The 14378-nt window shown below is 33.1% G+C and overlaps 1 protein-coding gene and 1 long non-coding RNA gene across 3 annotated transcripts in view; one reads left to right on the top strand and one right to left on the bottom strand.

The window, feature by feature from the left end:
• On the bottom strand, positions 8698-11544 carry LOC107624358. The gene is made up of 2 exons (XR_002355307.1): positions 10739-11544; positions 8698-8809 (listed from the first exon to the last, which is right to left on the bottom strand). It is a non-coding gene; the product is annotated as an uncharacterized LOC107624358 (long non-coding RNA).
• The window catches only part of LOC107623187 (UDP-glucose 6-dehydrogenase 1), a 2939-nt gene continuing 1930 nt past the window's right edge, over positions 13370-14378 (top strand). The window contains exon 1 of one of the 2 annotated variants that reach the window (XM_016325358.2): positions 13370-13529. The gene's annotated coding sequence lies outside the window, so the exon portion shown is untranslated. Of the gene's footprint in view, positions 13571-14378 lie in introns of both variants that reach the window. The other variant, XM_021114910.1, reaches the window with a different exon arrangement.

Below are 14378 nucleotides of genomic sequence, written 5' to 3'. Positions count from 1 at the left end.
ACTTTGGCAGCGTCGGCAGGAGATTGGGTGGCGTGGAAATACCGGCGGGGGTGTAGCGGCGCGAGGTGAGGACCTGAGAACAATGACAACGAATTTTGGATGTGTATTAAAGGTTATGGTGAGATTAGGAATAATCATACATGGTGTGAAGTTTTAATTTTTCAAATTTTAAAATTTAAAACTAAATAATTAATTAATAATTTGATTTTAATTTAAATTTTATTTTTTTTTAATTTATTATTCATATTGTTCATCATTATCACTATTTTCCTGTATTTTTCTTTAATTTATTGATATCCATATCCTTAAAGGCAAACTTTAATTAAATTCTAAATTTTATCATCTTTTTGTCGAATAATTTTTTGTTATATTAATCGTAATAAGATATGAATTTAAAAGTCCATACATATGAGTAGTGCTAGGTAACAAAAAAATAGTATATAATGTAGATATAGCACAGAATAAATATCAATCTCATGATAAACGAGTGGAGTACACCTGCTTATCAATAACATACTTATCACTCAACCTTTTTCTCCATACTTGTAGTAATTAATTTCATTTCCAAAATTCATTTCCGTTTTTTCTAAATCAAATCCCTAACCTCTCTCATCTACATTTATATCAATTAAAATATAATTTTTGTCTAGTAGATTAACATCCAAAAATACTATCAAATTAACTCGAGTGAAAGATCAAAACTTTTCTCCCCATTTCATTCGAAACATAAGCCCAAAACCGAGAAAAACGAGAGGAGGAAACCCAGCAGCTTCGTCATCGGAGCATCGCATAGCCTTGTCTCCGACTCTTATAGGTATGTTATCTAGTTTCATGTTTTGATTAATTGGCATATTGATGCTCCATTATCAATTGTTGCATGTGCTGGATTCGATGTTAACGATGAAAGTTTTGGTCTTTATCTCACGTTGATGGGTTTGGGAAAAAGGAAAAGTTTGCAAAGATGGCGTTTTGGAGTGGAGATGAAGGGAAGGCATCAAACAAAGGGTGTTATAGTTCCCTGATTTTTTATCTGTTCAAAACCGTAGTTTGATTTGCTATTTTGTGTGCTTGGTGTTGTGCTTTCTTTCAAGTTATTAATAATGTGACAAATGTAAAGTAGCCATTTCATTCAAGTTGCCTCCATACTTCGAAGGTCTCTACTGGAAAAGCCAAACATCGTATAGTCTTATCTCCGACTCCTATAGATATGTTATCTAGTTTCATGTTTCGATTAATTGGTATATTAGGACTCCATTATCAATTGTTGCATGTGGCTGGATTTGATGTTAAGACGAAAGTTTTGGTTTTTATCTCACGTTGATGGGTTTGGAAACAGGAAAAAGCTTGGCGTTTTGAGGGTGGAGATGAAGGGAAGGCATAGAAAAAGGGTTTTTTTTTTTTCGTTTTTGTAAGAGCCATGATTTTTCTGGGGTGTTACGGTTCTCCTGATTTTTTTATCTGTTCAACCGTGGTTTAATTTGCTATTTTGCGTGCTTGGTGTTGTGCTTTTTTCAAGTTATTAATAATGTGACAAATGTAAAATAGCCATTTCGTTCAAGTTGCCTCCATACTTCAAAGGTCTCCGTTGGAAAAGCCCGCGTTTGTGTCTCTAGATGATAAAGTTGAGGCGAAGGAGCAAAGCAAGAATGAAATCGCTTTCATTCTAGTTGCTTCAGGTACCTTTCCTTTTTTTTCTCTTTGTCAATTTTACTCTGAGATAGAAAAAAAAATCTGAATAAAGTATTTTTTTCATGTCTGTCACCTAGATTATGTATTTTTTAATAGTTGACTGATAATGATAGTTAACTATAGTGGGAGTACATAAGGAGGACTTAAAGGTTAGTGGCAAAGTATTTTTTTTAGGTTTCTGTTTTTATTCATGTTAAAAAAAAAAATCCTTTTTGATACGGATGCAATATAGATGTTATGCCTTGATATTTTTTCAGTGTGAATTGTTTTATCTTTATAAAAGGTTGCGTTGAAATTTTGCATTAATTAGTACACATTCCTACATAATTGGTGTAGGATAAGAACTGAACATACATACATATATGACTATTTAAATAATGGTATATAGGTAAACAAATTAATTCACTCAATTTTGATTAGTTACTTTAGTGAAATAATTATGAGAATGATGGATACATAGTAAATAATCATAATTTTTGTATTGAACTAACCTAATTAGTGTCGTTATTACAACAACCACGGTAAGAATAGAGAATAGAATATGAGGGAGCATCATAATTTCATATGCAATCTCTTATATCATACTTTTGTTCAAAGTTATTTGCAAGTAAAGTTGTTAGTTCAGGGTATCGAATTCAAAATTTTCTAGAGATTACCAGTAAACTCTCAAAAAGTTGGACATATAAATGGTATTTTGGGAGCTATTGTAATAGTTTAATGATACAGCAAGATATATTTCAATCATAGATGTTATACTAAGCAAATTTGTTAGCGTAACTATGCTATTGATAAACATGTTGGTATGTTATGATTGATTTTTAAGTGGGTTATTTAAGTATATATAGCAGTTGCTCGTGAACAGGTGTTCAAAAAACAAGAAGTAGGCATGTCTCGTACCAGGAGCAAAAAAGAGACACATAAGAATAACACTCCCGAAAGAGGATCGCAAAAAAAAAATGGTGGACCAACAAATGGTACGTTGAATGGTTACCGGTGAATTAACTATAAATTCGGGTTGTTGTGTTTTAATAGTAAATGTTAAAACTGACATTCTCCTTCGTTGTCACTTTGTGCTGATTTTATGAATGTTTGTGTAGAAAACACTGGTATCTAGGTGCTCGCCATGTTGTGTGGCTTCAGTTATGAAGCAATTAGGTTCAAACGCGGGCAGAGAGAAAATAATGGAGGTGGAGAACATGGGATTTCGCTGGTTGCAATATGTGCATTTATGGGCTGTCAACCAAGATATGATGGTGGCATTAGCATCATCATATTGTCGGGATGAAAAGTCTTTGATCGTCGGAACAAGAAAAATTCCCATATCGGTTCAATCCATTGCGCGGTGTTTTGGACTACCAAACCATGACAAGCAATCTCCCAAATAAAATAGGGAGAAAAGAAAAAAATTATCCACAATAATCTTGTTGAGTAGATGTTTTCGGTAAAATTAGCTAATAAAGATTTGAACTGCATCGACTCATTTTGTGTTTGGCAGGGAATAGTTTCAAAATTCCAGAAACACCAGCAGAGCACTGACTTTTTAACAGCTTCACAGGAAAGACACAAGCAGATTTGAAAAGGGATGTTATCACATGCTCGATGTAGTCTGATGACGATAGAATCAACTTCCGGAGACAGTTCAACATGTTGATAGCGAAGTGTTTGTTCTTTTCCTCGCCGAAGGCCACCGTTTCAGACATACATATACGGGCTGCCATTGATGTATTGAACCCAAGGAAGATATATTGGGTGAGGTGCATTTATGATTTTCTAATTGAGGGAGTTCTGAGGTTTCAGGATGTAGGAAACAAGACAGTGGATGGATGTATGTTCGCATTACTGGTGAGCTGTATATCCCTGATCTTTGATTTGTTGTTTGTTATTCTATAGTATACCTTGTTTAGAGCAATTACTATAACTTTCAAATTATATATCTCCATGCTAACAAGAATGGAGATTTAGGAAGATATAATGGGAGAGAACCGTGGACCAAAGACTGGTCGCTTGCTGATTTGAAGAAGATGGATGAAGAGGAAAGCGCATCTCACTCGGTGAGACATATGCTAGATATATAATCTTTTAATAGTGATAAGTGTGAAAGATATGTTAATCAGATCAATTCTATTAAGCTCTAATCAAAATAAAACTTATACTTTGTCCACTGTAGGAGCTTCTAAATTTAATTGGAAAGATGTCTGGGATACCGAAAAATCACAACTGTGTATCAAAGAGAGGATACATTAGGAAAAAAAGAAAGTCTAATAGAAAGACTCGTAAAGAAGTTCCCACGGTAGATGAAACTGAGACCGACATACCGGCTGGTCATGCATCACCTGTTAAATTTGATGAACATCCTTCCAAAAAAAGACAATTCAATGATTTTTCAGTTATAGTATAAAATTTTATTACTCTAACCTGCGTCTTTTTAATAGTATTTTAGTATAAATATTTTTTAGTTTTTGTGTCTTTTTAATTGTATATAAAGTTTTACCATGTATAGAGTAATTAATTATTTATCTAATTTTAGAAGTGTGATATTGATGCTGTAACTTGTAGATCCATCTTTAAAAAACTGTTGGAGCTACTTATGTTGAGTATGGCAATAGACCTTACACATTTAAATACATCTTTTTGTGTTTTAGCATTCACTTCATAAAATAATAATTTTGAAAACTATGTGTCATCTTTCTTATATGCATAGCTAAAAACTCTTTACTAAGCTGCTTTGGTTTTAATGTGCAACATGGATGACAGTTTGGTGAGCGTTATTCTAATTAAATAAAGATCTAAGTAATGCCAATACTAGTTACTTTAAATAGTATTTTGAATAGCTAATTTTTGTCTTATTATTTTGGATGTTATGTATGCTGACACTTGATGTTATTCGTGTGGCCTTATCGATGTTAACTGATTCGAAAGATATAACATCCAAACTGTCATCCATGTTGCACATTAAAACCAAAACAGCTTAGTAAAGGGTTTTTAGCTATGTATATAAGGGAGAGAACACATAGTTTTCAAAATTATTTTATGAAGTGAATGCTAAAACACAAAAAGATGTATTAAATGTCTAAGGTCTATTGCCATGCTCAACATAAGTAGCTCCAACAGTTTTTTAAAGATGGATCTACAAGTTACAACATCAATATCACACTTCTAAAATTGGATAAATAATTAATTACTATATACATGGTAAAACTTTATATACGATTAAAAAGACACAAAAACTAAAAAATATTTATATTAGAATACTATTAAAAAGACGCAGGTTAGAGCAACAAAATTTTATACTATAACTAAAAAATAATTGAATTGCCTTTTTTTTAAGGATGTTCATCAAATTTAGCAGGTGATGCATGACCAGCCGATATGTCGGTCTCAGTTTCATCTACCGTGGGAGCTTTTTTACGAGTCTTTCTGTTAGACTTTCTTTTTTTCCTAATGCATCCTCTCTTTAATACACGATTGTGCTTTTTCGGTATCGTAGAAATCTTCCTAATTAAATTTAGAAGCCCCTACAGTGGGCAAAGTATAAGTTTTATTTTCATTAGAGCTTAATAAAAGTGATTCGATTAACATATCATTCACACTTATCACTATTAAAAGATTATATATCTATCATATGCCTCACCGAGTGAGATGTGCTTTTCTCTTCATCCATCTTCTTCAGATCAGCAAGCGACCAGTCTCTGATCCACGATTCTCTCCCATTATATCTTCCTAAATCTCTATTCTTGTTAGCATGGAGATATATAATCTAAAAGTTATAATAATTGCTATAAACAAGGTATACTACAGAATAACAAACAACAAATCAAATGTTAGAGATATACAGCTCACCAGTAATGCAAACATGCATCCATCCACTGTCTTCTTCCTTACATCCTGAAACCTCAGAACTCCTTCAATTAGAAAATCATAAATGAACTTCGCCCAATATATCTTTCTTGGGTTCGATACATCAATGGCAGCCCATATATGTATGCTTGAAACGGTAGCTTTCAGCGAGAGAAAGAACAAACACTCTGCTATCAACATGTTGAACTGTCTCTGAAAATTGATTCTATCGTCATCGGACTGCATCGAGCATGTGATAACATCCCTTTTCAAATCTGCTTGTGTCTTTCCTGTGAAGCTGTTAAAAAGTCAGTGCTCTGCTGGTGTTTCTGGAATTTTGAAACTATTCCCTGCCAAACACAAAATGAGTCGATGCAGTTCAAATCTTTATTAGCCAATTTTACCGAAAACATCTACTCAACAAGATTATTGTGGATAATTTTTTTCTTTTCTCCCTATTTTATTTGGGAGATTTCTTGCCAACGTTCGGTAGTCCAAAATACCGCGCAATGGATTGAACTGATATGGAGATTTTTCTTGTTCCGACAATCAAATACTTTTCATCCCGACTATATGATGATGCTAATGCCACCATCATATCTTGGTTGATAACCCATTTATGCACATATTGCAGCAAGCCAAATTCCATATTCTCCACCTCTATTATTTTCTCTCTGCCCGTGTCTGAACCTAATTTCTTCATAACTGAAGCCACACAACATGGCGAGCACAAAGATACCAGTATTTTCTACACAGACATTCATAATAAGCATAAAGTGACAACGAAGGAGAATGACAATTTTAACATTTACTATTAAAACACAACAACCCGAGTTTATAGTTAATTCACCGCTAACCATTCAATGTACCTTTTTTGGTCCACCAGTTTTTTTTTTGCGATCCTCTTTCGAAAGTGTTATTCTTATGTGTCTTTTTTGCTTTTGGTACAAGCCATGCCTACATCTTGTTTTTTGAACACCTTTTCACGAGCAACTGCTATACATACTTAAATAACACACTTAAATTAATCATAACATACCAACATGTTTATCGATAGCATAGTTATGCTAACAACTTTGCTTATTATAACATCTATGATGGTAACATATCTTGCTCTACCATTAAACTATCACAATAGTCCTCTAAAATACCATTTACATGTCCAACTTTTTGAGAGTTTACTGCTAATTTCTAGAAAATTTTAAATTCGATACTTGAACTAACAACTTTGCTTGCAAATAAATTTGAACAAAAGTATGATATCAAGAGATTGCATATGAAATTATGATCCTCCCTCATATCCCATTCTCTATTCCTACTGTGATTGTTGTGATAACCACATTAATTAGGTTAGTTCAATACAAAAATTATGATTATTTACTATGTATTCATCATTCTCATAATCATTTCACTAAAGTAACTAATCAAAATTGAGTGAATTAATTTGTTTACTTATATACCATTATTTAAATAGTCATATATGTATGTATGTTCAGTTCTTAGCAGACACCAATTATGTATGAATGTGTATTAATCTATGCAAAATTCAAACGCAACCTTTTATATAGACAAAGCAATTCACACTAAAAAAATATCAAGGCATAACATCTATATTACATCCGAATTTAGAAGGATTTTTTTTAACATGAATAAAAATAGAAATCTGAAAAAAAAATACTTTGCCACTAACCTTTAAGTCCTTCTTATGTACTCTCACTATAGTTAACTATTATTATCTTAAAAACTACATCATCTAGGTGACAGACATAAAAAAAAAACTTTATTCATATTTTTTTCTGTCTCATAGTAGAATTGACAGAGAAAAAAAAAAGGAAAGGTACCTGGAGCAATTAGAATGAAAGCGATTTCGTTCTTGCTCTGCTCTTTCGCCTCAACTTTATCATCTAGAGACACAAACGCGACTTTTTCAGTGGAAACCTTCGAAGTATGGAGGCAACTTGAACAAAATGGCTACTTTACATTTGTCACATTATTAATAACTTGAAAGAAAGCACAACACTAAGCACGCAAAATAGCAAATCAAACCACAGTTGAACAGATAAAAAATTAGGAAAACCGTAACACCCCAGAAAAATCATGGCTGCTTATAAAAAAAAAAAAAAAACCTTTTTCTATGCCTTTCCTTCATCTCCATCCCCAAAACGCCATCTTTGCAAGCTTTCTCCTTTTTCCAAACCCATCAACGTGGGATAAAGACCAAAATTTTCATCGTTAACATCGAATCCAGACACATGCAACAACTGATGGAGCCCCAATATGCCAATTAATCGAAACATGAAACTAGATAACATACCTATAGAGGTCGGAGACAAAGCTATACGATGCTCGGCTTTTTCGAAGTATGGAGGCAACTTGAACGAAATTGCTACTTTACATTTGTCACATTATTAATAACTTGAAAGAAAGCACAACACCAAGCACGCAAAATAGCAAATCAAACCACGATTGAACAGATAAAAAATCAGGGAACCGTAACACCCAAAAAAATCATGGCTGCTTATAAAAACGAAAAAAAAAAAACCCTTGTTTGATGCCTTCCCTTCATCTCCACCCCCAAAACGCCATCTTTGCAAGTTTTTCCCTTTTCCCAAATCCATCAACGTGAGATAAAGACCAAAATTTTTATCGTTAACATCGAATCCAGCCACATGCAACAACTGATAATGGAACCCCAATAGGCCAATTAATCGAAACATGAAACTAGATAACATACCTACAGGAGTCGGAGACAAGACGAAGGCGTCTTTTCATTTTTTCTTCTTGTCGGCTTGTTGTTCGAATGAAATGGGGAGAAAAGTCTTGATCTTTCACTCTGGTTAATTTGATAGTTTTTGGATATTAATCTACTAGACAAAAATTGCATTTCAATTGATATAAATGTAATACTCTAATTTTTAGCACGTCATGATCGTAAAAAAAAGCAAGGCGTTACTAACCTGTTTTTCTTATTTACTATTTAATATTGAGCCTTTAGTTCGATACCGCGTTTCAATTTTTAAAAAAATGCCAGAAAATATTGTTTCTCATTAATCAAAATCATTCATCAAAGAACATACAGGTCATAATAATCACTTAATTATTAATAAGGATAAATATTATACAAAAGAATTCAAAAGAAACTCAGATACAATTCCTATCCCTCTGTATAAAATAAAATCTTAAATAACAAAGGCGAGGGAATTCTATGAAAACAACTCAACACAAACTTAAATAAAACTCATAATCGCCCGCAGCTTCACACCGAGTCCCCGAACCTGTGTCACTGAAAGGGTGGAAGATTTTGGAGTGAGAACAAACCGCACGTTCTCAGTAGGGAGTGGGAATACCGTAAAAGTAATGATTAACATGCAAATAATTAACTTTACTTAATAAAATTATTTTGTTAAACCTTTAGATATACTTTTTACTCTTACTTCATATAATCAATTACCCCTTTCTTTTTAACTTTTCGAACTAAAAACAAATCTCAATTCTCAGTCACCTCAATACACCAACTAATAGCACAAGAAACAGATCAACACACAAACAAATTGCAAGAAGACAAACAGCAGAATCATAAAGAAACAAGAAAAGCAAACACAATCAAATGCAAATGTGCAAACAATATGATGCATGCCTGTTCCTAGCGCAGGCCATGAGCTCATGCGTTGTTTGTCTACCCGCAACCCGACGTTACTCGGAGTGAACCCCGAATATGGTTCCTTTACTGTGTGTCAGACACCTTGACATCACGGTTACACGTGTCAGTTAGGCCTCATCATAATGTGCATCACAGTAAGAAACAGTGCTATCAGTTGGGCGAACATTCCCGCATTAGCAACCTTAGGCTATCTGTTAGGCGGGCACTTTCGCATTAGCAGTTTGGCACAAAGGCCCATTCAATATAATTCTCAACTCTTATTTCATTCCTTGTTCCTCATTTTTCTTTCTTCACTATATCTCTCAATATCATTGTCTTTAACTTTAACCTTTCTTAAGGGTAACTTACATTCCTTTTCATTTCCTAAGTTTGTCTAATATAAAACCATGTTGGTAAGGTAACTCTAGAGATCTTAATCTTTAATTTAAGTTAGGTTTTACTGAATTTTATGCAAGCTTTAAAATTCTGCCGTTGCATTTACAAAAATTCGGAAAACAGACAGCAGCAATGTTTTTTATAAATTCCATAATAATTTCAATTCTAATCCGTTGCTTATAAATTTTGGTGAGATTACAGTCAACATCCCTAAGTTTCAGAATCCACAAGTTTCAGGTTCATATCACTTCATTTGATTAATTAATTATCAATTGGAAGTGGAGCCCTGTTTTCATAAACCAGTTCAGAGTTTCCAGCAAACAACCGACCTTCCAAGTGACTTATCTAAGTCTACAAAACAGATATGAACATGAAACTTGTACTCGCTTAAAATAGACTGATAGATCTTTAAAATCTTTTTGAAATCAACTCAAAATTCTGTTTAAATTAAAAGTTATAGCGTTTGGAAGTTGGTACTGCAGAACCAGAAAACCAGAAAAATCTGCAGCAACCACTAAACTTCAAAAAATCATATCTTCCAAACCACTTGGCCAAATTCCCTGAAATTTTTATGGAATATTCAAGACACACTAAAATTTTACAGAAAAATAGTTTCATCTAAAAATTAGGTCTGGACTGCTCCCAAAAAGTCATTCGTTCTGCTGCCAATTATGTAGATTTCTGCAGAAATTCTGCACAAAGTATTTCCAACAACCTCATACCAAATCCTATATTCAAGCCTAGGATTCATCTAAAACCACATTTCTAACTTTCTTTTGACTAACCAAAGTTGCCGAAGAACTCTTAATTCAATATATCACAATTTCATATCATAGGTGCAACGTAACCATATTATCACAGCATCCATTCTTCAGCATCTCATCTATAACAACGTATCTCAAGTTCTGATTCATCAAATCAATTTCCAACAGCCATAACAACATTCCATACACAAAACCAACATCAACAAGTACTAGCAGTAAGTATAACTTCAAAATACACAACATCGTAAATAATTACTACATTAAATCATTAAACCAATCACCAACTACAACCATGATTCAACTCAATTCCAACAATTATTCACACAAAACAACCATAAACCATTTGCAGTTACTCATTATATTTATTGGCATTCATAACTTAAAACATTTATTTTTAAAACAAATCCCCTACCTCAGTTAGTCGAAACCCACAAGGTTAGGCGTGACTCCAACTTCGTTCTAACTCGCAGCAGTAGCAACAGCCTCAAACCGGATTAGCAACAGCAGCGGCATTAGCCTCGCCAACAACTCTCCACAATAGCAATATCATCGAACAATTTGCAGTGGCATTTACACAACCCTAATACATCAATATCTCAAGGTTTTCAACAACCATGAAAAAAGAATAGTGGAATGGGGCGACCACAACTTCGTCGGTGACTTCCGACGATTAGAGCAGAGACAAGGAGCTCTAACAGCCACATGCAACTTGATGAGGGTGACTGAACGGCCTTCCTTCAGCGGCAGCTCTGACCGCAATGATCCAGACAGCAGCGCCGGCATCCACCACACGGCGTTCAAGGCACGACAGCGGCGGAAGCTCAGTGTCAATGACAAAGCTTCGGCGACGGTGTCGGACTCCTCTCCTCAGCCAGGGGCTCGCGTTCCTCTCTCGCGGTTCTACTCCCGACGGTGACGTGGTGTGCTGGCGGCGCAACGGCGAGCTGGACGCGACGGCTTGACAGCAGCTTCCCCTCCTCTCTTCTCTCTTCCCCGTCGCAGCCTCATTCTCGGATCTCTCTCTCTTTTCTTTCTTTCTTTTGATTTCTGTTGCTGTGCGTTAGGACTTAGGACTGAAAGAGGGTGATGGGTGAGGCAAGAGCCAGTGAGAGTGAGTGAATGGTGAGGAGAGGATGGCGTGGCTCACTGAGGAGTTAACAAGTTGGGGGTACGTGTGTGTATGCTGCTGGGTTTGGGGAAAGGGAAATTAGGGTTTTTGATTAGGAATTTAGAATTAGAGTTTTAATTGAGAAAAAGAGTTAGGACTAGTATACATATTTTTAATAAAATTAAGGTAATAAAATAATAATTTAAAATTAAATTTAATTAAATAATAATAATTATGAAAATATTATTTAATTATTAATTTACAATTTATTTTTTAAATAAAGACTTTAATTTAATAATTAGAGATAATCAAATTAATTTTTTTTAAAATTATAAAATAAAGTTTAAAATCTAATTATTTAAATTAGCGCATATAAAATTCTCATTGTTTTTAAATCACTAAAGTTTTAAATCAATAATTAAAAGTATTCAATTAACACAAAAATTTCTGAAAATATGCTTTCCAATAAATAAAACAAATCATAAATAATTTATTATTTAATTTTCAAAATCTGGAGTCTTACAAATATAGACGAGAGAGGTTAGGAATTTGATTTAGAAGAAACTGAAATGAATTTTAGAGAGATATTAGAGATTTGATTTAGAAGAAACTGAAATGAATTTTAAGAATGAAATTAATTACTACATGCATGGAAAAGAAGGTTGAGTGATAAGTATGTTATTGATAAGCAGGTGTACTCCACTCACTTATTATGAGATTGGCATTTATTTTGTGCTATATATACATTATACACTATTTTTTGACTACCTAGTACTACTCTTAGATAAATTATTATGTACAAATACATAGATATTATTTATAGGTTTAATGGTCAAATTAATTTATAAAAATTATTCTCCAAATTTATTTATGAAAGATTTTATCAATTAAATAAAGATTATAAATTAATTATATTTATCTTTTTGTTGCTCTATTTTAAAAGATTATTCATTTTTTAAATTGATTTTTAAAATTTTTTTAATCAAATTCGTCTTTCAAAAATTTTAAGTTAATCACATTGATTTTTTGTCACTTTCTTTGTTAATAATCTCAAAGTTTATTAACGTGGCACGTTAAGTGACGCTACAACATACACCTTGAAATCTTAATTAACTATTTACATGATAATTTTATGAAATTAGCATAAATTAAAACTTAATTAAAAAAATACCTTAAGACATTAGAATTTTATTGTATTAATAACTAATTATAACTATTAAGTATAATATGTTATGGTGTTTCTTAAGGTACCATATTAGCAAACTCTGATGTCATAGTAACAAAAACAACGAAATTAACTTAAAACTTTTAAAAAATAAATTCAGTTTAAAAAATTGGAGCTCAATTTAAAAACAGATGATTTTTTAGGATTAATATCGTTTTATGAAATATGGCTTACTAACTTTCGTGAAGAAAAGGAGCTCTCTAAATTGTAGACACTTTATTAGGCCATCAAATTAAAGCCTTGGAACAATTCAAGATTTTTATGTTTCTTTTCTCATAGGCTCATAAGCTTCAAATGCACTCATCATGTTTTTCTTCTTAGTTTTCAAGCAAAGTCCATTCTTAGTGTTGAAGCCTGCACCACCACTTTAATGAAACCCGGTAGAGAATCATACAATTTTGATCAAGATTTAAGACCTAAAGCCAGATTAAAATCAATAAATCATATTAGTATAATAATTTCAAGAATGATTTTTAATTGGTGATGATGTTGATTGGTTAATGAACAATGTGGCTCCTTTTGTGGCAGATCCCTGAAAATGTTCGAGGATGTCAGGCGTCAGAAATTTTATTTTATCTTTTCAAAATGAATATTGAGTTCATGGGCAAATTTGTAATTTAATTTCACTTAGTTTCCCGTTTTGCCCTTGCTTCTACTCCAGCAGAAAGCCCCTCTACACCAAACGCATCGCTTTCAGTCTTTCACAAAGAAAGGTTGTCCTTTTTGGTAATAAGAGCCACAAAACCTGCATTTTCTTTGGGTTATATTAATAGAACTTTTGTCCTAACACTTCTGCCACATAAGCTGCTCTTCGTTTTCTCCATTTCTCACTCTTTCTCTTACACTTCGTTCCTTACTTTGTCAAAGGAGGTAAACGCTTGACACCCCATTTCCTTATTTGCTGATTCTTAGTAAGATTTTTGTCAAAGTTTTAATCTTTCTCACTATAGTATCATTCTTGTGAAGAGTTGAATCAATATGAATTTGGAACTTTTGGTTTTTTTTTTGTGATGGGTGTAGTTAACTCTTGTTAATTTGGTGGATTTTGTTCTGATTAGTGTAAAAGTTCATAGATCTTTAGTCATTATGTCTTTCTTGTATGTTAAGTTGTTCAAATATATGCTGAATTCAATGATTTCGTGAGTTTGGTTTGAAGCTCCTTTGCATGTGGATCTATTGCAACAGTAAGGATACATTACAAATCACAAGCATTTTTATTTCTATACTTAGCGCTGGATCTAACTCATGACAATAATTTGTTAAGATTTGCATGCATTAGATCTTGATTCGTATAAAGCGTTTCTTTTTGGATTCTTCCTATGTGATTAGAAGAAAATAAATTAATTCCTGTTTCATCAATCTCATGTCACTTTGTCAATTTTTTGTTTCGATATATAATGATCCACAAGGACCAAATTTGGTTGTAAAACATCAACATACGTATTGGGTTGGTCGAGTGGTTATATCACTCATCCGCCTAAGCAGCTGTTAGGAGTTTGAATCCCGCCTTTTGTATGCAGCAATTCATTGGCCAGTGACAAATCCTTAAATAGAGTTTCGATCCGCAGGAAATTAGTAACATTTAGTTCTTTACGCTTACAAAATCCTCTAAATCTGAAGAGAGAATCAGAATCATTGATATCATTGTCTGAAATCTACCGTTGAAAGACACCAAAATTATCGTCCACTTAGACACTATTTAGATCCAAGGATGGAGAA

The sequence above is a fragment of the Arachis ipaensis genome, chromosome B10 (genome assembly GCF_000816755.2).
Source record: "Arachis ipaensis cultivar K30076 chromosome B10, Araip1.1, whole genome shotgun sequence".
Classification (NCBI taxonomy): Eukaryota; Viridiplantae; Streptophyta; class Magnoliopsida; order Fabales; family Fabaceae; genus Arachis; species Arachis ipaensis.
Note: the sequence above shows the minus strand (reverse complement) of the source record. Positions and strands in the feature narration are given on the sequence as shown.